We start from the raw sequence: 24300 nt of genomic DNA on the forward strand, positions 1-24300 counted from the left end.
AGGCGGCAGAGCCGACCGCTCCCCTGGACGTGGTGTTTCCGGCAAGGGCTCTGGGTCTCTGTCCAGAGCGGGGGCTCGTTCTTCCTGCAGGGGTGGGTGAGTCATCGTCGGCGTCTGGGTGTTGCGCGGGAGCCAGGGCAGGCTCTCCCTGCCGAGGCGGTGACTCCTCCTCTGCCTCGGGTTCTCCTGCCAAAGCCCGAGCAGGTACAGGTGCACGTGGAGGTGGAGGTTCTGGCTGAGGGGGTGGGACATCAGTGCCTGGGGCTGGGGGTCCTGCAGGCACGGAGATCCGATCTGCCCGGTGTGCTGGCCAGAACCCAGCTGGCCTGGTGTCTCTGCGAGGGCAAGTCTCGGTTCTCCATCTGCCCTCGGTGGATCCCTGGGTCCTGCACCTGGAGCCACCACCTCTGTAGGGACAGGTCTGGGAAGTGGAGCCTGGTTCCAGTTGGAGGCCAGTGCTAGAGCTGGGGGAGAAGCAAAGTTTGCCCACAGGCCAGCCTTGGCATGTGCGTATCCCGGGACAGAAAGCTTCCAAGAGATTCCCAAAGAATACCCAGGGTCGGATGTCTTTTGGGACTGAAGTGTGCAAGATGGGGGTGGGGGTGTGAGGCCAGCGCTTGCTGCAGGCCCAGCAGCATCTTTCGGGGACTCGTCCCTGTGTAGCTCAGCACCCCCTCCCCACACACTCCCGTGCACCAGCCCCAGCGTCCTCACCTCTGTGCTCTGGCGTGCTGGGCTCCAGGTCCTCCTGCTGCCTCAGAGGCTGGGGTTCTCGGGACTCTGGGTCGGAGCCGGGTGTGCTGAGCTCCGTGGCAGCCTCAGACTGGGCCGCCGGGTGTATCCTGTGTGGTGTCTCGGCAGCAGGCCTTCCCCGCCTCCGCTTCGCCCCCGGTGGGGCTGATGCCTCCGTGGGCACGCTCACCTGGAGCCTGCACTGGGCCTCAGGGGCGGGGGGGTGGTGCTCCGACCCCTCCCTCCGGGAGGTGGACGGGGTGTCCCCGTCCTCGGCCTCATCACGTGGGAAGCTCTGCAACGACAGTGACCGTCAGCCAGCCATGCTGGGAGTTTTCCGAGCTGGGCCTGGCCAGTGGAGCCGCTGCTTCTGCCTGCTCGAACTTCTCTTCCCAGAAGGGTCAGAGACGTGTGTCTGCTCAGATCCCCACCCGGGAGGAAAGAGACCCACCTGAGGGTGTGAGGCCAGCCTGGGCGGCCGGCGCTGCCCGCACTCTCCCCATCCCACCCAGCCTGCTCTCCCCTGGGGTGTGGACACAACTTGCCCGCAGGCTTCTGACCCCACATCCGCCTGGGCTTCCTTGAGGGAGACACACCCCGAGAAACCCGCATCCACACACACAGGCAAAGGACCCGGTGTTTCCGGGTGGCATGGGAGAGGTGGGCTGGCCCGGCCTGGGGCTCCCCGTGTTACCTTTCTGTTTCTCCGGGCAAAGGGCCAGAGGCCTCTCGGGGGTGCCCTGAGCCAACGTCGACAGGGTGCCCACGCACACTGCCTGTGAGCTCTCCTGAGGCCCCGGCCTCTGGGCAGGGGCAAACAGCAGAACATCCTGGCAGCAAGTGATCTGGCTGGGGGCTCCTCTCCGCTCTGGAGGCCTGGATACACGGGTTGCGGGTTCTGTTGGGTTCTGTTGCCGGCAGCTGACATCATTTCCTGGGGTTCGTGCTGAGGTCCCTTCCCCAAAACTTCCCAAGGGAATCTCTGGGTTTCTGACTGCTCGACCACCCCCCTTAGGCCATGTGCAGGCACAGTGACAGCCACACAGCCCAGCCCACAGCCCTGGGGAGGCCTGGGTGCAGCCAGGGCCTGAGCTCCGAGGACCCCGCTGCTCTCAGACCAGGCTCCTTCTTCTCATAAGTGGTGTGGCCCTGGACAAGCGTATGCCCCTCAGGGTTTCCCCAGTCTCTCCATCTGCAGAGTGGGGGTCATTCTCCCATCTGCTTCCTAGGTCTGTCGGCCTACGAGCAGCTCCATGCCTTTCCACCTGGGGCCGATATCACGTGGAGCTTGTGCGCTGAGACTTCAGAAAGAAAGACTCCATCCAGGGCTGACACAGCACAGAATGGGGCAGAACGAGGCCTGGATGCGCCGTGGTACCCAGGAAAAGGCACTCCCCCTCCTGAGTGTTTTGAGACCCCGCATCCAAGTTGGAGGACCGAAAGGAAGACTCGAAGGTCTCCCTCTCTTATAGAAAAGAGTAGCCAACTTTCTGGTCCTCTGTTTCCATTGAGATTCTGTTCAAGTGTCCCAGCTCGGCTTCTGCGGGTGGCTGAGCTTCTAATGGCTCCCTGCGTTCTTGTCTTTTCCTCTCCAAACCTTCCGTCCTTTCCCCCCTTCTGGGGTGGATGGGCGCTGTCATTGCTTCTACCTTCGAGACAGATTGATGAAAAGTCTGGACCATCGACTCCTTTCCTCTCTTTGGTTCCGTGTCTCTCTCTGTCTGTGTCCCTCTCTTTTCCCTTCTCGATTCAGTCTGTGTCTTCCTCTTTCTCTCTCGTGTGTGGATGGATGGATGCTAGGAATGCACATGTATATGATTAGGTGAGGGTTATGTTTTAGGGATAGGTTAGAGGGAGAGAAAGGCTTTAGGTCGGAGTTGGTCATGGGGGAAGGGTCAAGGGTGGTGGTGGTGTTTCTTGGAATCTGAGTGCTGTGCATTCTTCGTCTCTTTCCATATGAACCCCTTCTCAGATACACCACTTGCAAGGAGTCTCTCATGTTCCGTTTCCTATCTTTTGTATTTTTGAATGCTTAGCTTCTCTGTTGTGAAGAGGTTCCATTGGATGGAAACCCATTGGCGTACTTCGTTTTCCTCTTTCCCTTACTTGAAGAGACCCATTTCTACCTCCGCCCAGCAAATGGCAAGGAGACTCTGATGTTACGGAGCCTTTGACCTACGCTTCTTTCTAGCTATCTCATGACATCAGTCTTTAGGGTGAGGTTTTTCCCCGATATTGAGGTGGTGTGAGATCAAAACCAATAGCGTTCTTCAGATGTAGCTGTCTGGTTTTCCCATGGACATTTATTGAAGAGGCTTTCTTGTTCCCATTTGGATATTCTCCCCTTTTGTGTCAGAGATGAGTTGACCATGGATGCCGTGGTTTGTTTCTGGACCCTCAACTTTATTCCATCAATCTGGATCTGTGTGTGTTGTTGTATTCCCAATAGCATACTGTCCTGCTGCTGCCGCTGCGCCTAAGTCACTTCAGTCGTGTCTGACTCTGCGCGACCCCATGGCCTGCAGCCTACCAGGCTCCTCCGTCCAGGGCGTTTTCCAGGCAAGAGTACTGGAGTGGGTCGCCATCGCCTTCTCCGATACTCTCCTGAGGATCCTAGTTTGGTCGTCTAATTTCCTTTCACACAACCTTGGATGTCCGTATCGGGGCTTTTTCGTCGGATTGTATTGACAATTTAGGCTCTTTTCTGTTTCCGTACCCCTTTTGCAATTCTTTGTTCGGTGCGAAAATGCATTGGCCTTTTGGGAGGAATAGCATCGAAGATGTGGATTGCCGTGTGGGGCTGTGACTTCATTTTCCCAATAGGAATTCTTTCAAGCCCTGAGCACAGCTTCTCTTTCCAGTGGTTGGTGTGGGCTTGATCTTCCTTCTTCCATCTCTCGCCGTTTTGTGAGAACAGGTCCTTCCTTCCCTTCTGGGTTAGATGGACTCGTGGGTATCACTTCAGTGAATGGCATTGTCAGTGGGGGTGATAATTCCCTTCTCATTGGAAGACTTTGCTGTGAGTATTAGAAATGCAAGTGATTTCTCTTCCCCTTCCTCCCTGTCCATCTCTCAGAGCCACCGGGAAACAGAGGCCTCATCCAGGGTCACACAGGCCTGAGGGAGTGCAACTAGACTGTTGTTTCTTCAGGCCCTCAGTGCTGGACATCATCCGGGATACTCTGTGTGTGTCTTCCTCAGTCTGCTGTCCCTTCAGACCTTTCCCTAGTTTTCACAGGCTTGTCGTGTTGGTGTTCTTTGTCTGTTTGGAGACACATCCTTGAGAAGCTTTGTGTTTCCACTCATTCGTCTCGCGATGTATGACCTGTCTTTTGCTTTTGTAATGAGGTCTTTCCCACAGTAGATATCTTTGATTTTGCAAAGTCCACTGTATTCTCTGGGTTGTTTTGTGGGCTGCCTTTTTGTTTTGTGTGTGAAGACTCAAAGCACGTGTCCGGTTTCTGCTCATTGTTCTTCTAGATTTGTGACAAGTTTTCATGGAAACTTTGTCTAGGGATAACTGGAAGTGAACTCGGTGTAAGGTGTCAAGTCTCCATCTCCATTCATGTCATGCCCTGCAGTTTCCAATTCCCTGTTCCTGAGTGGTTTTGGAGACCTTGTGGGAAGTTTGGTTGCATCGGAGTTTGCGTTTCCACCTTGAGTAGATTCACACTGTTCTGCCCTCAGGGACACTGTCAAGGGGGAGTGAGGAGCAGCCTGCACTTCCAGCAGTGACCACACGGTGGGGCGAGTGCTGCTCTCCCCTCTGGGAGCCCCAGGCCACAGGCATCCCAGTGAGGAGCCAGCTCTGTGCTCAGCTGAAAGGAGTTAGTCTCTCAGGAGCCTCTGAGCCCTTGCCTTTGGATCACCCAGGGTGGGCATTTGCTGTGACAGAAAAAATTGCCCTGAATTCCATGGACGGAAGAGCCTGGCTGTGTAGAGTTCGTGAGTTGCCGTGAATCAGACACAACTGAGGACACAAAAATTCAATAGACTAAAACACCTTTTGGGGGTGGGGGGAGTGAAAGGGGGTGATGTGGGGTTTTTTGTCTTATATAATAGCCGAGGGAAATCTAGTTTAAACCTAAATTCACATAGATGGGAAAGGTATAGCTCTCCGTCACCCTATTAAAAAAAAAAAAAAACGTCTTAACTTTTCTGAAAGCTTATTTAGTAGCTTCCTTGAGCAGTTCATTGTGAAGGATTTTTTTTTTTTCTGTGACATTGGCCTCATTAAAAAGTACGGTTTGCCTTACTGGATAATTTTGTTCATTGGTTTGTTAGGGAATCTTGGTAATATTTGAGTTTCCTGGGGAGTATGGTCACATGACCTGGCCCTGGCCAATCGGTGCGTTCCACCTCCCTGGCCACTGTGATTGGCTCCGGACTGGGGCAGTGCCCAATCGGGGCCCGGGGCCGGGCCTCACGTTGGAAGCCAGGGGAAGACGAGCTCTCGTCCTGCTGGGGTAGGGGAAGGGGTGGGGCCGGGGGAGGTCAGGCTCCAGCAGTGGGAGGGGCTTGAGGTCCGCCTGGGGCAGTTGGTGACCTTCCTGCTCCCCTCAGGGCAGAGCCGCCGGCCTGAGAATGAGGGCGCTGCTGAGCCCAGGGTCTGAGATGGCCCGCTGCTGCTGTGGTCCCAGAGCTCCACCCGAGACCTGAGGGAGGCCGTCTGCCCGTGAGTCCTCTCCCGCTTGTCTGTCAGCTTGTTTGAACCATGCTGGGTTTTCTGCCCAGCTGGCTAAGGGGAGTCCCTGGAAATGCAAGGGTGTGGGTTTTGGCAGACTTCAGGGAAGACATGCCAGATGAGCCTGGGAGACTCCAGCTTAATCTGGATTCAGGAGATATCTCTTCGGGCCAGCTAGTAATTGTAGGATAAGCCTAATGAGTCTTCACAGGATGAAGAGAGTAACGTGCCAAGGTAGCAATCAATGTCCTCATTCGAGAGGATGAAGCTGGTGCTCAGAGAAGGGGGGAACTTGGCCAGAGCAAGGAGGTGTGCACCCAGACAGAACCCCCATATCCGGCCATTGGAGCTCAGGGAGGCCACTGGTGTGGCTTGTCCCTGTGGCAGGGGCCGAGGCACGCAGCCCACCCTGATTCCTGCGGGGGCCTGACTTGGGAAGTGCCATCTGGTAGCTTTGAGACTCACCAAACCAAATTGCACTGGAGAGAGGAAGGACACCTTCCTTCATCCACCCCCCACCCCCGCCGGATTCCCACATACCCTGTCACCTTTCTCTTGATTTCGGAGCCATTTCTAGAGTCCCGCTCATATGACCTCATTCGAAGTGCATTGTGGACGAGCTGCCATCTGCAGCTGCTACCACAGCAGCCAAGGGCTTTAGCTCCCGAGTACCTCCCTTCCTTTGGAACTTGGGGGCCCTCTACTCCCCACTTGCACACCACAGACCTTTGCTGAGGATTGTGGGGACCCTCACTCAGTTTGCAGCACGTTGTAGCCATCCCTGTCCTCTCAATACCTCCCTTGCCACTCAGCTTGTGAGCCCCTTTGGAGCAGCGTGGCCCACCTGGCTGCAACGGAAGAGACACAGCTGACAGTGAAACAACAGCTTAGATCTGACAGCCGGAAAGCTCTGTCAAAAGGGACCTCCCTCTTCACACCGTAGAGGCTGTAGGAGCCGCCAGGCTTTCGGAACCAGTGCTGGGGCCAAAATGACTCCACAGCCGTTTTCCTTCCTGGGGAGGGTTCTGGCTCGAGTGGGAATGGCTTAAGTCTCCTAAGGTTCTGAAAGCCCACTGTGTGCAGATTCACGGTACACAGAGAGGAGAAGGTGGAGTCCTGCACTGGAGGTGGTCACAGCTCACGGATGAGCCAGGCAGGCAGGCAGGCAGGCAGGGCATGAGAACACCTGAGCTGCCTTCATGAGTGAATGGTGTGGGGGCAGAGGAAGAGAAGCCGGTCTGCTCCCTCATGTGGTGCCCAGGGCAGGTTGTCCCCAGAGGAAACCCTTACGACGGTGAGGACTCTCACTGCTGTTTCCCAAGGGGTTCCGTCGGTGCGTGTCTTCCCCGGAGCGGTCAGGCCGTCTCTAAAGTACACTGGCCATGGGCATTGCCTCTCCTTGGAACTTCCCACGTGTTTCTCTTTTTTATGGAACAGTGATTTTTCTAGAGGGGTTCTGGGCCACAAGGTTGTTGGGTCATTTTCTAGCCTTCTGTCGTGAAGAACGCTTTCCTGGGCGTTGGGGTGGTTTGTTGTTCCAGCTCCCTTTCTTGGCTTCTTTTGGGAGCTGGTGCAACAAGAGGAGCTCAGCCTCTGCCTTCTGGCTGAGATGTCACCCTTCAAACAGCAATGCCTGCCTGGAGATAATGATGGCATTTGCCAAAAGGGCTTCGTTTGGCACATGATATCTTGAAAGGACGTACACCGTCCTGTCAGCTATCAAAGGCTAGTTCAAATGACATAAAAATGAGAACTCTCCAATGGAGTCTTACAGTAGGTGGAGAGTCCGAAAGAAACTCCTTCAGTCATTTCACTGAGAGTCATTGATTGGGGACACCAAGAATATAGGAAGGAATGCAGAAAGAAAAGATGAAATTGTGTTCAGGATCGGGGGGAGGGATGAACAGGGCGTGCTTGCCTTGAATCCAGGCTTTGTTGGGGGGTGGGGCATAAAGATCAAACGGGTCTGAAACCACAAAGTGGTGATGGTAACACAGTATCACCAGTTACACAACAGTGTTCCCAAATTGCAACAATGATGAAAAAGTTTACTGATCCCAACTTAACCAACAAAAATACAGGAAACCATACAAAAAATAAAACATCACCAGAAAGGTGGAAACAAACCAAATGCAAAGCAGTTCAGGGGAAAGGAACTCCATGTCCCCTGGGGGCAGACCGAGTTGACAGCGTCCACGGTGAGCCGACAGGGATGGAGGCGGCAGAGCCGACCGCTCCCCTGGACGTGGTGTTTCCGGCAAGGGCTCTGGGTCTCTGTCCAGAGCGGGGGCTCGTTCTTCCTGCAGGGGTGGGTGAGTCATCGTCGGCGTCTGGGTGTTGCGCGGGAGCCAGGGCAGGCTCTCCCTGCCGAGGCGGTGACTCCTCCTCTGCCTCGGGTTCTCCTGCCAAAGCCCGAGCAGGTACAGGTGCACGTGGAGGTGGAGGTTCTGGCTGAGGGGGTGGGACATCAGTGCCTGGGGCTGGGGGTCCTGCAGGCACGGAGATCCGATCTGCCCGGTGTGCTGGCCAGAACCCAGCTGGCCTGGTGTCTCTGCGAGGGCAAGTCTCGGTTCTCCATCTGCCCTCGGTGGATCCCTGGGTCCTGCACCTGGAGCCACCACCTCTGTAGGGACAGGTCTGGGAAGTGGAGCCTGGTTCCAGTTGGAGGCCAGTGCTAGAGCTGGGGGAGAAGCAAAGTTTGCCCACAGGCCAGCCTTGGCATGTGCGTATCCCGGGACAGAAAGCTTCCAAGAGATTCCCAAAGAATACCCAGGGTCGGATGTCTTTTGGGACTGAAGTGTGCAAGATGGGGGTGGGGGTGTGAGGCCAGCGCTTGCTGCAGGCCCAGCAGCATCTTTCAGGGACTCGTCCCTGTGTAGCTCAGCACCCCCTCCCCACACACTCCCGTGCACCAGCCCCAGCGTCCTCACCTCTGTGCTCTGGCGTGCTGGGCTCCAGGTCCTCCTGCTGCCTCAGAGGCTGGGGTTCTCGGGACTCTGGGTCGGAGCCGGGTGTGCTGAGCTCCGTGGCAGCCTCAGACTGGGCCGCCGGGTGTATCCTGTGTGGTGTCTCGGCAGCAGGCCTTCCCCGCCTCCGCTTCGCCCCCGGTGGGGCTGATGCCTCCGTGGGCACGCTCACCTGGAACCTGCACTGGGCCTCAGGGGCGGGGGGTGGTGCTCCGACCCCTCCCTCCGGGAGGTGGACGGGGTGTCCCCGTCCTCGGCCTCATCACGTGGGAAGCTCTGCAACGACAGTGACCGTCAGCCAGCCATGCTGGGAGTTTTCCGAGCTGGGCCTGGCCAGTGGAGCCGCTGCTTCTGCCTGCTCGAACTTCTCTTCCCAGAAGGGTCAGAGACGTGTGTCTGCTCAGATCCCCACCCGGGAGGAAAGAGACCCACCTGAGGGTGTGAGGCCAGCCTTGGTGGCCGGCGCTGCCCGCACTCTCCCCATCCCAGCCAGCCTGCTCTCCCCTGGGGTGTGGACACAACTTGCCCGCAGGCTTCTGACCCCACATCCGCCTGGCCTTCCTTGAGGGAGACACACCCCGAGAAACCCGCATCCACACACACAGGCAAAGGACCCGGTGTTTCCGGGTGGCATGGGAGAGGTGGCCTGGCCCGGCCTGGGGCTCCCCGTGTTACCTTTCTGTTTCTCCGGGCAAAGGGCCAGAGGCCTCTCAGGGGTGCCCTGAGCCAACGTCGACAGGGTGCCCACGCACACTGCCTGTGAGCTCTCCTGAGGCCCCGGCCTCTGGGCAGGGGCAAACAGCAGAACATCCTGGCAGCAAGTGATCTGGCTGGGGGCTCCTCTCCGCTCTGGAGGCCTGGATACCCGGGTTGCGGGTTCTGTTGGGTTCTGTTGCCGGCAGGTGACATCATTTCCTGGGGTTCGTGCTGAAGTCCCTTCCCCAAAACTTCCCAAGGGAATCTCTGGGTTTCTGACTGCTCGACCACCCCCCTTAGGCCATGTGCAGGCACAGTGACAGCCACACAGCCCAGCCCACAGCCCTGGGGAGGCCTGGGTGCAGCCAGGGCCTGAGCTCCGAGGACCCCGCTGCTCTCAGACCAGGCTCCTTCTTCTCATAAGTGGTGTGGCCCTGGACAAGCATATGCCCCTCAGGGTTTCCCCAGTCTCTCCATCTGCAGAGTGGGGGTCATTCTCCCATCTGCTTCCTAGGTCTGTCGGCCTACGAGCAGCTCCATGCCTTTCCACCTGGGGCCGATATCACGTGGAGCTTGTGCGCTGAGACTTCAGAAAGAAAGACTCCATCCAGGGCTGACACAGCACAGAATGGGGCAGAACGAGGCCTGGATGCGCCGTGGTACCCAGGAAAAGGCACTCCCCCTCCTGAGTGTTTTGAGACCCCGCATTCAAGTTGGAGGACCGAAAGGAAGACTCGAAGGTCTCCCTCTCTTATAGAAAAGAGTAGCCAACTTTCTGGTCCTCTGTTTCCATTGAGATTCTGTTCAAGTGTCCCAGCTCGGCTTCTGCGGGTGGCTGAGCTTCTAATGGCTCCCTGCGTTCTTGTCTTTTCCTCTCCAAACCTTCCGTCCTTTTCCCCCTTCTGGGGTGGATGGGCGCTGTCATTGCTTCTACCTTCGAGACAGATTGATGAAAAGTCTGGACCATCGACTCCTTTCCTCTCTTTGGTTCCGTGTCTCTCTCTGTCTGTGTCCCTCTCTTTTCCCTTCTCGATTCAGTCTGTGTCTTCCTCTTTCTCTCTCGTGTGTGGATGGATGGATGCTAGGAATGCACATGTATATGATTAGATGAGGGTTATGTTTTAGGGATAGGTTAGAGGGAGAGAAAGGCTTTAGGTCGGAGTTGGTCATGGGGGAAGGGTCAAGGGTGGTGGTGGTGTTTCTTGGAATCTGAGTGCTGTGCATTCTTCGTCTCTTTCCATATGAACCCCTTCTCAGATACACCACTTGCAAGGAGTCTCTCATGTTCCGTTTCCCATCTTTTGCATTTCTGAATGCTTAGCTTCTCTGTTGTGAAGAGGTTCCATTGGATGGAAACCCATTGGCGTACTTCGTTTTCCTCTTTCCCTTACTTGAAGAGACCCATTTCTACCTCCGCCCAGCAAATGGCAAGCAGACTCTGATGTTACGGAGCCTTTCACCTACGCTTCTTTCTAGCTATCTCATGACATCAGTCTTTAGGGTGAGGTTTTTCCCCGATATTGAGGTGGTGTGAGATCAAAACCAATAGCGTTCTTCAGATGTAGCTGTCTGGTTTTCCCATGGACATTTATTGAAGAGGCTTTCTTGTTCCCATTTGGATATTCTCCCCTTCTGTGTCAGAGATGAGTTGACCATGGATGCCGTGGTTTGTTTCTGGACCCTCAACTTTATTCCATCAATCTGGATCTGTGTGTGTTGTTGTATTCCCAATAGCATACTGTCCTATTGCTGCCGCTGCGCCTAAGTCACTTCAGTCGTGTCTGACTCTGCGCGACCCCATGGCCTGCAGCCTACCAGGCTCCTCCGTCCAGGGCGTTTTCCAGGCAAGAGTACTGGAGTGGGTCACCATCGCCTTCTCCGATACTCTCCTGAGGATCCTAGTTTGGTCGTCTAATTTCCTTTCACACAACCTTGGATGTCCGTATCGGGGCTTTTTCGTCGGATTGTATTGACAATTTAGGCTCTTTTCTGTTTCCGTACCCCTTTTGCAATTCTTTGTTCGGTGCGAAAATGCATTGGCCTTTTGGGAGGAATAGCATCGAAGCTGTGGATTGCCTTGTGGGGCTGTGACATCATTTTCCCAATAGGAATTCTTTCAAGCCCTGAGCACAGCTTCTCTTTCCAGTGGTTGGTGTGGGCTTGATCTTCCTTCTTCCATCTCTCGCCGTTTTGTGAGAACAGGTCCTTCCTTCCCTTCTGGGTTAGATGGACTCGTGGGTATCACTTCAGTGAATGGCATTGTCAGTGGGGGTGATAATTCCCTTCTCATTGGAAGACTTTGCTGTGAGTATTAGAAATGCAAGTGATTTCTCTTCCCCTTCCTCCCTGTCCATCTCTCAGAGCCACCGGGAAACAGAGTCCTCATCCAGGGTCACACAGGCCTGAGGGAGTGCAACTAGACTGTTGTTTCTTCAGGCCCTCAGTGCTGGACATCATCCGGGATACTCTGTGTGTGTCTTCCTCAGTCTGGTGTCCCTTCAGACCTTTCCCTAGTTTTCACAGGCTTGTCGTGTTGGTGTTCTTTGTCTGTTTGGAGACACATCCTTGAGAAGCTTTGTGTTTCCACTCATTCGTCTCGCGATGTATGACCTGTCTTTTGCTTTTGTAATGAGGTCTTTCCCACAGTAGATATCTTTGATTTTGCAAAGTCCACTGTATTCTCTGGGTTGTTTTGTGGGCTGCCTTTTTGTTTTGTGTGTGAAGACTCAAAGCACGTGTCCGGTTTCTGCTCATTGTTCTTCTAGATTTGTGACAAGTTTTCACGGAAACTTTGTCTAGGGATAACTGGAAGTGAACTCGGTGTAAGGTGTCAAGTCTCCATCTCCATTCATGTCATGCCCTGCAGTTTCCAATTCCCTGTTCCTGAGTGGTTTTGGAGACCTTGTGGGAAGTTTGGTTGCATCGGAGTTTGCGTTTCCACCTTGAGTAGATTCACACTGTTCTGCCCTCAGGGACACTGTCAAGGGGGAGTGAGGAGCAGCCTGCACTTCCAGCAGTGACCACACGGTGGGGCGAGTGCTGCTCTCCCCTCTGGGAGCCCCAGGCCACAGGCATCCCAGTGAGGAGCCAGCTCTGTGCTCAGCTGAAAGGAGTTAGACTCTCAGGAGCCTCTGAGCCCTTGCCTTTGGATCACCCAGGGTGGGCATTTGCTGTGACAGAAAAAATTGCCCTGAATTCCATGGACGGAAGAGCCTGGCTGTGTAGAGTTCGTGAGTTGCCGTGAATCAGACACAACTGAGGACACAAAAATTCAATAGACTAAAACACTTTTTGGGGGTGGGGGGAGTGAAAGGGGGTGATGTGGGGTTTTTTGTCTTATATAATAGCCGAGGGAAATCTAGTTTAAACCTAAATTCACATAGATGGGAAAGGTATAGCTCTCCGTCACCCTATTAAAAAAAAAAAAAAGTCTTAACTTTTCTGAAAGCTTATTTAGTAGCTTCCTTGAGCAGTTCATTGTGAAGGATTTTTTTTTTTTCTGTGACATTGGCCTCATTAAAAAGTACGGTTTGCCTTTACTGGATAATTTTGTTCATTGGTTTGTTAGGGAATCTTGGTAATATTTGAGTTTCCTGGGGAGTATGGTCACATGACCTGGCCCTGGCCAATCGGTGCGTTCCACCTCCCTGGCCACTGTGATTGGCTCCGGACTGGGGCAGTGCCCAATCGGGGCCCAGGGCCGGGCCTCACGTTGGAAGCCAGGGGAAGACGAGCTCTCGTCCTGCTGGGGTAGGGGAAGGGGTGGGGCCGGGGGAGGTCAGGCTCCAGCAGTGGGAGGGGCTTGAGGTCCGCCTGAGGCAGTTGGTGACCTTCCTGCTCCCCTCAGGGCAGAGCCGCCGGCCTGAGAATGAGGGCGCTGCTGAGCCCAGGGGCTGAGATGGCCCGCTGCTGCTGTGGTCCCAGAGCTCCACCCGAGACCTGAGGGAGGCCGTCTGCCCGTGAGTCCTCTCCCGCTTGTCTGTCAGCTTGTTTGAACCATGCTGGGTTTTCTGCCCAGCTGGCTAAGGGGAGTCCCTGGAAATGCAAGGGTGTGGGTTTTGGCAGACTTCAGGGAAGACATGCCAGATGAGCCTGGGAGACTCCAGCTTAATCTGGATTCAGGAGATATCTCTTCGGGCCAGCTAGTAATTGTAGGATAAGCCTAATGAGTCTTCACAGGATGAAGAGAGTAACGTGCCAAGGTAGCAATCGATGTCCTCATTCGAGAGGATGAAGCTGGTGCTCAGAGAAGGGGGGAACTTGGCCAGAGCAAGGAGGTGTGCACCCAGACAGAACCCCCAGATCCGGCCATTGGAGCTCAGGGAGGCCACTGGTGTGGCTTGTCCCAGCGGCAGGGGCCGAGGCACGCAGCCCACCCTGATTCCTGCGGGGGCCTGACTTGGGAAGTGCCATCTGGTAGCTTTGAGACTCACCAAACCAAATTGCACTGGAGAGAGGAAGGACACCTTCCTTCATCCACCCCCCACCCCCGCCGGATTCCCACATACCCTGACCCCTTTCTCTTGATTTCGGAGCCATTTCCAGAGTCCCGCTCATATGACCTCATTCGAAGTGCACTGTGGACGAGCTGCCATCTGCAGCTGCTACCACAGCAGCCAAGGGCTTTAGCTCCCGAGTACCTCCCTTCCTTTGGAACTTGGGGGCCCTCTACTCCCCACTTGCACACCACAGACCTTTGCTGAGGATTGTGGGGACCCTCACTCAGTTTGCAGCACGTTGTAGCCATCCCTGTCCTCTCAATACCTCCCTTGCCACTCAGCTTGTGAGCCCCTTTGGAGCAGCGTGGCCCACCTGGCTGCAACGGAAGAGACACAGCTGACAGTGAAACAACAGCTTAGATCTGACAGCCGGAAAGCTCTGTCAAAAGGGACCTCCCTCTTCACACCGTAGAGGCTGTAGGAGCCGCCAGGCTTTCGGAACCAGTGCTGGGGCCAAAATGACTCCACAGCCGTTTTCCTTCCTGGGGAGGGTTCTGGCTCGAGTGGGAATGGCTCAAGTCTCCTAAGGTTCTGAAAGCGCACTGTGTGCAGATTCACAGTACACAGAGAGAAGGTGGAGTCCTGCCCTGGAGGTGGTCACAGCTCACAGATGATCCAGGCAGGCAGGCAGGCAGGCAGGGCATGAGAACACCTGAGCTGCCTTCATGAGTGAATGGTGTGGGGGCAGAGGAAGAGAAGCCGGTCTGCTCCCTCATGTGGTGCCCAGGGCAGGTTGTCCCCAGAGGAAACCCTTACGACGGTGAGGACTCTCACTGCTGTTTCCCAAGGGGTTCCGTCGGTGCGTGTCTTCCCCGGAGCGGTCAGGCCGTCTCTAAAGTACACTGGCCATGGGCATTGCCTCTCCTTGGAACTTCCCACGTGTTTCTCTTTTTTATGGAACAGTGATTTTTCTAGAGGGGTTCTGGGCCACAAGGTTGTTGGGTCATTTTCTAGCCTTCTGTCGTGAAGAACGCTTTCCTGGGCGTTGGGGTGGTTTGTTGTTCCAGCTCCCTTTCTTGGCTTCTTTTGGGAGCTGGTGCAACAAGAGGAGCTCAGCCTCTGCCTTCTGGCTGAGATGTCACCCTTCAAACAGCAATGCCTGCCTGGAGATAATGTTGGCATTTGCCAAAAGGGCTTCGTTTGGCACATGATATCTTGAAAGGACGTACACCGTCCTGTCAGCTATCAAAGGCTAGTTCAAATGACATAAAAACGAGAACTCTCCAATGGAGACTTACAGTAGGTGGAGAGTCCGAAAGAAACTCCTTCAGTCATTTCACTGAGAGTCATTGATTGGGGACACCAAGAATATAGGAAGGAATGCAGAAAGAAAAGATGAAATTGTGTTCAGGATCGGGGGGAGGGATGAACAGGGCGTGCTTGCCTTGAATCCAGGCTTTGTTGGGGGGTGGGGCATAAAGATCAAACGGGTCTGAAACCACAAAGTGGTGATGGTAACACAGTATCACCAGAGTTACACAACAGTGTTCCCAAATTGCAACAATGATGAAAAAGTTTACTAACTTAACCAACAAGTTCCCAACTTAACCAACAAAAATACAGGAAACCATACAAAAAATAAAACATCACCAGAAAGGTGGAAACAAACCAAATGCAAAGCAGTTCAGGGGAAAGGAACTCCATGTCCCCTGGGGGCAGACCGAGTTGACAGCGTCCACGGTGAGCCGACAGGGATGGAGGCGGCAGAGCCGACCGCTCCCCTGGACGTGGTGTTTCCGGCAAGGGCTCTGGGTCTCTGTCCAGAGCGGGGGCTCGTTCTTCCTGCAGGGGTGGGTGAGTCATCGTCGGCGTCTGGGTGTTGCGCGGGAGCCAGGGCAGGCTCTCCCTGCCGAGGCGGTGACTCCTCCTCTGCCTCGGGTTCTCCTGCCAAAGCCCGAGCAGGTACAGGTGCACGTGGAGGTGGAGGTTCTGGCTGAGGGGGTGGGACATCAGTGCCTGGGGCTGGGGGTCCTGCAGGCACGGAGATCCGATCTGCCCGGTGTGCTGGCCAGAACCCAGCTGGCCTGGTGTCTCTGCGAGGGCAAGTCTCGGTTCTCCATCTGCCCTCGGTGGATCCCTGGGTCCTGCACCTGGAGCCACCACCTCTGTAGGGACAGGTCTGGGAAGTGGAGCCTGGTTCCAGTTGGAGGCCAGTGCTAGAGCTGGGGGAGAAGCAAAGTTTGCCCACAGGCCAGCCTTGGCATGTGCGTATCCCGGGACAGAAAGCTTCCAAGAGATTCCCAAAGAATACCCAGGGTCGGATGTCTTTTGGGACTGAAGTGTGCAAGATGGGGGTGGGGGTGTGAGGCCAGCGCTTGCTGCAGGCCCAGCAGCATCTTTCGGGAACTCATCCCTGTGTAGCTCAGCACCCCCTCCCCACACACTCCCGTGCACCAGCCCCAGCGTCCTCACCTCTGTGCTCTGGCGTGCTGGGCTCCAGGTCCTCCTGCTGCCTCAGAGGCTGGGGTTCTCGGGACTCTGGGTCGGAGCCGGGTGTGCTGAGCTCCGTGGCAGCCTCAGACTGGGCGGCCGGGTGTATCCTGTGTGGTGTCTCGGCAGCAGGCCTTCCCCGCCTCCGCTTCGCCCCCGGTGGGGCTGATGCCTCCGTGGGCACGCTCACCTGGAGCCTGCACTGGGCCTCAGGGGCGGGGGGGTGGTGCTCCGACCCCTCCCGCCGGGAGGTGGACGGGGTGTCCCCGTCCTCGGCCTCATCATGTGGGAAGCTCTGCAACGACAGTGACCGTCAGCCAGCCATGCTGGGACTTTTCCAAGCTGGGCCTGGCCAGTGGAGCCGCTGCTTCTGCCTGCTCGAACTTCTCTTCCCAGAAGGGTCAGAGACGTGTGTCTGCTCAGATCCCCACCCGGGACGAAAGAGACCCACCTGAGGGTGTGAGGCCAGCCTGGGCGGCCGGCGCTGCCCGCACTCTCCCCATCCCAGCCAGCCTGCTCTCCCCTGGGGTGTGGACACAACTTGCCCGCAGGCTTCTGACCCCACATCCGCCTGGGCTTCCTTGAGGGAGACACACCCCGAGAAACCCGCATCCACACACACAGGCAAAGGACCCGGTGTTTCCGGGTGGCATGGGAGAGGTGGGCTGGCCCGGCCTGGGGCTCCCCGTGTTACCTTTCTGTTTCTCCGGGCAAAGGGCCAGAGGCCTCTCGGGGGTGCCTTGAGCCAACGTCGACAGGGTGCCCACGCACACTGCCTGTGAGCTCTCCTGAGGCCCCGGCCTCTGGGCAGGGGCAAACAGCAGAACATCCTGGCAGCAAGTGATCTGGCTGGGGGCTCCTCTCCGCTCTGGAGGCCTGGATACCCGGGTTGCGGGTTCTGTTGGGTTCTGTTGCCGGCAGGTGACATCATTTCCTGGGGTTCGTGCTGAGGTCCCTTCCCCAAAACTTCCCAAGGGAATCTCTGGGTTTCTGACTGCTCGACCACCCCCCTTAGGCCATGTGCAGGCACAGTGACAGCCACACAGCCCAGCCCACAGCCCTGGGGAGGCCTGGGTGCAGCCAGGGCCTGAGCTCCGAGGACCCCGCTGCTCTCAGACCAGGCTCCTTCTTCTCATAAGTGGTGTGGCCCTGGACAAGCGTATGCCCCTCAGGGTTTCCCCAGTCTCTCCCATCTGCAGAGTGGGGGTCATTCTCCCATCTGCTTCCTAGGTCTGTCGGCCTACGAGCAGCTCCATGCCTTTCCACCTGGGGCCGATATCACGTGGAGCTTGTGCGCTGAGACTTCAGAAAGAAAGACTCCATCCAGGGCTGACACAGCACAGAATGGGGCAGAACGAGGCCTGGATGCGCCGTGGTACCCAGGAAAAGGCACTCCCCCTCCTGAGTGTTTTGAGACCCCGCATCCAAGTTGGAGGACCGAAAGGAAGACTCGAAGGTCTCCCTCTCTTATAGAAAAGAGTAGCCAACTTTCTGGTCCTCTGTTTCCATTGAGATTCTGTTCAAGTGTCCCAGCTCGGCTTCTGCGGGTGGCTGAGCTTCTAATGGCTCCCTGCGTTCTTGTCTTTTCCTCTCCAAAGCTTCTGTCCTTTTCCCCCTTCTGGGGTGGATGGGCGCTGTCATTACTTCTACCTTCGAGACAGATTGATGAAACGTCTGGACCATCGACTCCATTCCTCTCTTTGGTTCCGTGTCTCTCTCTGGCTGTGTCCCTCTCTTTTCCCTTCTTGATTCAGTCTGTGTCTTCCTCTTTCTCTCTCGTGTGAGGATGGATGGATGCTAGGAATGCACATGTATGTGATTAGATGAGGGTTATGTTTTAGGGATAGGTTAGAGGGAGAGAAAGGCTTTAGGTCGGAGTTGGTCATGGGGGAAGGGTCAAGGGTGGTGGTGGTGTTTCTTGGAATCTGAGTGCTGTGCGTTCTTCGTCTCTTTCCATATGAACCCCTTCTCAGATACACCACTTGCAAGGAGTCTCTCATGTTCCGTTTCCTATCTTTTGCATTTCTGAATGCTTAGCTTCTCTGTTGTGAAGAGGTTCCATTGGATGGAAACCCATTGGCGTACTTCGTTTTCCTCTTTCCCTTACTTGAAGAGACCCATTTCTACCTCCGCCCAGCAAATGGCAAGGAGACTCTGATGTTAAGGAGCCTTTGACCTACGCTTCTTTCTAGCTGTCTCATGACATCAGTCTTTAGGGTGAGGTTTTTCTCCGATATTGAGGTGGTGTGAGATCAAAACCAATAGCGTTCTTCAGATGTAGCTGTCTGGTTTTCCCATGGACATTTATTGAAGAGGCTTTCTTGTTCCCATTTGGATATTCTCCCCTTTTGTGTCAGAGATGAGTTGACCATGGATGCCGGGGTTTGTTTCTGGACCCTCAACTTTATTCCATCGATCTGGATCTGTGTGTGTTGTTGTATTCCCAATAGCATACTGTCCTGCTGCTGCCGCTGCGCCTAAGTCACTTCAGTCGTGTCTGACTCTGCGCGACCCCATGGCCTGCAGCCTACCAGGCTCCTCCGTCCAGGGCGTTTTCCAGGCAAGAGTACTGGAGTGGGTCGCCATCGCCTTCTCCGATACTCTCCTGAGGATCCTAGTTTGGTCGTCTAATTTCCTTTCACACAACCTTGGATGTCCGTATCGGGGCTTTTTCGTCGGATTGTATTGACAATTTAGGCTCTTTTCTGTTTCCGTACCCCTTTTGCAATTCTTTGTTCGGTGCGAAAATGCATTGGCCTTTTGGGAGGAATAGCATCGAAGCTGTGGATTGCCTTGTGGGGCTGTGACATCATTTTCCCAATAGGAATTCTTTCAAGCCCTGAGCACAGCTTCTCTTTCCAGTGGTTGGTGTGGGCTTGATCTTCCTTCTTCCATCTCTCGCCGTTTTGTGAGAACAGGTCCTTCCTTCCCTTCTGGGTTAGATGGACTCGTGGGTATCACTTCAGTGAATGGCATTGTCAGTGGGGGTGATAATTCCATTCTCATTGGAAGACTTTGCTGTGAGTATTAGAAATGCAAGTGATTTCTCTTCCCCTTCCTCCCTGTCCATCTCTCAGAGCCACCGGGAAACAGAGTCCTCATCCAGGGTCACACAGGCCTGAGGGAGTGCAACTAGACTGTTGTTTCTTCAGGCCCTCAGTGCTGGACATCATCCGGGATACTCTGTGTGTGTCTTCCTCAGTCTGCTGTCCCTTCAGACCTTTCCCTAGTTTTCACAGGCTTGTCGTGTTGGTGTTCTTTGTCTGTTTGGAGACACATCCTTGAGAAGCTTTGTGTTTCCACTCATTCGTCTCGCGGTGTATGACCTGTCTTTTGCTTTTGTAATGAGGTCTTTCCCACAGTAGATATCTTTGATTTTGCCAAGTCCACTGTATTCTCTGGGTTGTTTTGTGGGCTGCCTTTTTGTTTTGTGTGTGAAGACTCAAAGCACGTGTCCGGTTTCTGCTCATTGTTCTTCTAGATTTGTGACAAGTTTTCATGGAAACTTTGTCTAGGGATAACTGGAAGTGAACTCGGTGTAAGGTGTCAAGTCTCCATCTCCATTCATGTCATGCCCTGCAGTTTCCAATTCCCTGTTCCTGAGTGGTTTTGGAGACCTTGTGGGAAGTTTGGTTGCATCGGAGTTTGCGTTTCCACCTTGAGTAGATTCACACTGTTCTGCCCTCAGGGACACTGTCAAGGGGGAGTGAGGAGCAGCCTGCACTTCCAGCAGTGACCACACGGTGGGGCGAGTGCTGCTCTCCCCTCTGGGAGCCCCAGGCCACAGGCATCCCAGTGAGGAGCCAGCTCTGTGCTCAGCTGAAAGGAGTTAGACTCTCAGGAGCCTCTGAGCCCTTGCCTTTGGATCACCCAGGGTGGGCATTTGCTGTGACAGAAAAAAATTGCCCTGAATTCCATGGACGGAAGAGCCTGGCTGTGTAGAGTTCGTGAGTTGCCGTGAATCAGACACAACTGAGGACACAAAAATTCAATAGACTAAAACACTTTTTGGGGGTGGGGGGAGTGAAAGGGGGTGATGTGGGGTTTTTTGTCTTATATAATAGCCGAGGGAAATCTAGTTTAAACCTAAATTCACATAGATGGGAAAGGTATAGCTCTCCGTCACCCTATTAAAAAAAAAAAAACGTCTTAACTTTTCTGAAAGCTTATTTAGTAGCTTCCTTGAGCAGTTCATTGTGAAGGATTTTTTTTTTTTTTCTGTGACATTGGCCTCATTAAAAAGTACGGTTTGCCTTTACTGGATAATTTTGTTCATTGGTTTGTTAGGGAATCTTGGTAAGGTTTGAGTTTCCTGGGGAGTATGGTCACATGACCTGGCCCTGGCCAATCGGTGCGTTCCACCTCCCTGGCCACTGTGATTGGCTCCGGACTGGGGCAGTGCCCAATCGGGGCCCGGGGCCGGGCCTCACGTTGGAAGCCAGGGGAAGACGAGCTCTCGTCCTGCTGGGGTAGGGGAAGGGGTGGGGCCGGGGGAGGTCAGGCTCCAGCAGTGGGAGGGGCTTGAGGTCCGCCTGCGGCAGTTGGTGACCTTCCTGCTCCCCTCAGGGCAGAGCCGCCGGCCTGAGAATGAGGGCGCTGCTGAGCCCAGGGTCTGAGATGGCCCGCTGCTGCTGTGGTCCCAGAGCTCCACCCGAGACCTGAGGGAGGCCGTCTGCCCGTGAGTCCTCTCCCGCTTGTCTGTCAGCTTGTTTGAACCATGCTGGGTTTTCTGCCCAGCTGGCTAAGGGGAGTCCCTGGAAATGCAAGGGTGTGGGTTTTGGCAGACTTCAGGGAAGACATGCCAGATGAGCCTGGGAGACTCCAGCTTAATCTGGATTCAGGAGATATCTCTTCGGGCCAGCTAGTAATTGTAGGATAAGCCTAATGAGTCTTCACAGGATGAAGAGAGTAACGTGCCAAGGTAGCAATCGATGTCCTCATTCGAGAGGATGAAGCTGGTGCTCAGAGAAGGGGGGAACTTGGCCAGAGCAAGGAGGTGTGCACCCAGACAGAACCCCCAGATCCGGCCATTTGAGCTCAGGGAGGCCACTGGTGTGGCTTGTCCCTGTGGCAGGGGCCGAGGCACACAGCCCACCCTGATTCCTGCGGGGGCCTGACTTGGGAAGTGCCATCTGGTAGCTTTGAGACTCACCAAACCAAATTGCACTGGAGAGAGGAAGGACACCTTCCTTCATCCACCCCCCACCCCCGCCGGATTCCCACATACCCTGACCCCTTTCTCTTGATTTCGGAGCCATTTCCAGAGTCCCGCTCATATGACCTCATTCGAAGTGCACTGTGGACGAGCTGCCATCTGCAGCTGCTACCACAGCAGCCAAGGGCTTTAGCTCCCGAGTACCTCCCTTCCTTTGGAACTTGGGGGCCCTCTACTCCCCACTTGCACACCACAGACCTTTGCTGAGGATTGTGGGGACCCTCACTCAGTTTGCAGCACGTTGTAGCCATCCCTGTCCTCTCAATACCTCCCTTGCCACTCAGCTTGTGAGCCCCTTTGGAGCAGCGTGGCCCACCTGGCTGCAACGGAAGAGACACAGCTGACAGTGAAACAACAGCTTAGATCTGACAGCCGGAAAGCTCTGTCAAAAGGGACCTCCCTCTTCACACCGTAGAGGCTGTAGGAGCCGCCAGGCTTTCGGAACCAGTGCTGGGGCCAAAATGACCCCACAGCCGTTTTCCTTCCTGGGGAGGGTTCTGGCTCGAGTGGGAATGGCTCAAGTCTCCTAAGGTTCTGAAAGCCCACTGTGTGCAGATTCACGGTACACAGAGAGGAGAAGGTGGAGTCCTGCCCTGGAGGTGGTCACAGCTCACGGATGAGCCAGGCAGGCAGGCAGGCAGGCAGGCAGGGCATGAGAACACCTGAGCTGCCTTCATGAGTGAATGGTGTGGGAGCAGAGGAAGAGAAGCCGGTCTGCTCCCTCATGTGGTGCCCAGGGCAGGTTGTCCCCAGAGGAAACCCTTACGACGGTGAGGACTCTCACTGCTGTTTCCCAAGGGGTTCCGTCGGTGCGTGTCTTCCCCGGAGCGGTCAGGCCGTCTCTAAAGTACACTGGCCATGGGCATTGCCTCTCCTTGGAACTTCCCACGTGTTTCTCTTTTTTATGGAACAGTGATTTTTCTAGAGGGGTTCTGGGCCACAAGGTTGTTGGGTCATTTTCTAGCCTTCTGTCGTGAAGAACGCTTTCCTGGGCGTTGGGGTGGTTTGTTGTTCCAGCTCCCTTTCTTGGCTTCTTTTGGGAGCTGGTGCAACAAGAGGAGCTCAGCCTCTGCCTTCTGGCTGAGATGTCACCCTTCAAACAGCAATGCCTGCCTGGAGATAATGTTGGCATTTGCCAAAAGGGCTTCGTTTGGCACATGATATCTTGAAAGGACGTACACCGTCCTGTCAGCTATCAAAGGCTAGTTCAAATGACATAAAAACGAGAACTCTCCAATGGAGACTTACAGTAGGTGGAGAGTCCGAAAGAAACTCCTTCAGTCATTTCACTGAGAGTCATTGATTGGGGACACCAAGAATATAGGAAGGAATGCAGAAAGAAAAGATGAAATTGTGTTCAGGATCGGGGGGAGGGATGAACAGGGCGTGCTTGCCTTGAATCCAGGCTTTGTTGGGGGGTGGGGCATAAAGATCAAACGGGTCTGAAACCACAAAGTGGTGATGGTAACACAGTATCACCAGAGTTACACAACAGTGTTCCCAAATTGCAACAATGATGAAAAAGTTTACTAACTTAACCAACAAGTTCCCAACTTAACCAACAAAAATACAGGAAACCATATAAAAAATAAAACATCACCAGAAAGGTGGAAACAAACCAAATGCAAAGCAGTTCAGGGGAAAGGAACTCCATGTCCCCTGGGGGCAGACCGAGTTGACAGCGTCCACGGTGAGCCGACAGGGATGGAGGCGGCAGAGCCGACCGCTCCCCTGGACGTGGTGTTTCCGGCAAGGGCTCTGGGTCTCTGTCCAGAGCGGGGGCTCGTTCTTCCTGCAGGGGTGGGTGAGTCATCGTCGGCGTCTGGGTGTTGCGCGGGAGCCAGGGCAGGCTCTCCCTGCCGAGGCGGTGATTCCTCCTCTGCCTCGGGTTCTCCTGCCAAAGCCCGAGCAGGTACAGGTGCACGTGGAGGTGGAGGTTCTGGCTGAGGGGGTGGGACATCAGTGCCTGGGGCTGGGGGTCCTGCAGGCATGGAGATCCGATCTGCCCGGTGTGCTGGCCAGAACCCAGCTGGCCTGGTGTCTCTGCGAGGGCAAGTCTCGGTTCTCCATCTGCCCTCGGTGGATCCCTGGGTCCTGCACCTGGAGCCACCACCTCTGTAGGGACAGGTCTGGGAAGTGGAGCCTGGTTCCAGTTGGAGGCCAGTGCTAGAGCTGGGGGAGAAGCAAAGTTTGCCCACAGGCCAGTCTTGGCATGTGCGTATCCCGGGACAGAAAGCTTCCAAGAGATTCCCAAAGAATACCCAGGGTCGGATGTCTTTTGGGACTGAAGTGTGCAAGATGGGGGTGGGGGTGTGAGGCCAGCGCTTGCTGCAGGCCCAGCAGCATCTTTCGGGAACTCATCCCTGTGTAGCTCAGCACCCCCTCCCCACACACTCCCGTGCACCAGCCCCAGCGTCCTCACCTCTGTGCTCTGGCGTGCTGGGCTCCAGGTCCTCCTGCTGCCTCAGAGGCTGGGGTTCTCGGGACTCTGGGTCGGAGCCGGGTGTGCTGAGCTCCGTGGCAGCCTCAGACTGGGCCGCCGGGTGTATCCTGTGTGGTGTCTCGGCAGCAGGCCTTCCCCGCCTCCGCTTCGCCCCCGGTGGGGCTGATGCCTCCGTGGGCACGCTCACCTGGAGCCTGCACTGGGCCTCAGGGGCGGGGGGGTGGTGCTCCGACCCCTCCCTCCGGGAGGTGGACGGGGTGTCCCCGTCCTCGGCCTCATCACGTGGGAAGCTGTGCAACGACAGTGACCGTCAGCCAGCCATGCTGGGACTTTTCCAAGCTGGGCCTGGCCAGTGGAGCCGCTGCTTCTGCCTGCTCGAACTTCTCTTCCCAGAAGGGTCAGAGACGTGTGTCTGCTCAGATCCCCACCCGGGACGAAAGAGACCCACCTGAGGGTGTGAGGCCAGCCTGGGCGGCCGGCGCTGCCCGCACTCTCCCCATCCCAGCCAGCCTGCTCTCCCCTGGGGTGTGGACACAACTTGCCCGCAGGCTTCTGACCCCACATCCGCCTGGGCTTCCTTGAGGGAGACACACCCCGAGAAACCCGCATCCACACACACAGGCAAAGGACCCGGT

The 24300-nt window shown here is 55.5% G+C and overlaps 2 long non-coding RNA genes across 2 annotated transcripts in view; one reads left to right on the forward strand and one right to left on the reverse strand.

Annotated features, from left to right (window-relative positions):
- The window catches only part of LOC145530002 (uncharacterized), a 1493464-nt gene that overhangs the window by 185646 nt on the left and 1283518 nt on the right, over positions 1–24300 (forward strand). Inside the window, exons 26-28 of the long non-coding RNA XR_014071397.1 lie at positions 5296–5407; positions 12926–13037; positions 20574–20685. This is a non-coding gene — a long non-coding RNA (uncharacterized LOC145530002). The remainder of the gene's footprint in view (positions 1–5295; positions 5408–12925; positions 13038–20573; positions 20686–24300) is intronic.
- On the reverse strand, positions 7434–9233 carry LOC145530012 (uncharacterized). Its single transcript, XR_014071411.1, has 3 exons — positions 9058–9233; positions 8347–8658; positions 7434–8096 (listed from the first exon to the last, which is right to left on the reverse strand). It is a non-coding gene; the product is annotated as an uncharacterized LOC145530012 (long non-coding RNA).

This window comes from Giraffa tippelskirchi, chromosome 12, assembly GCF_054371585.1.
Source record: "Giraffa tippelskirchi isolate mGirTip1 chromosome 12, T2T-mGirTip1v1.2.pri, whole genome shotgun sequence".
In the NCBI taxonomy this organism is placed as follows: Eukaryota; Metazoa; Chordata; class Mammalia; order Artiodactyla; family Giraffidae; genus Giraffa; species Giraffa tippelskirchi.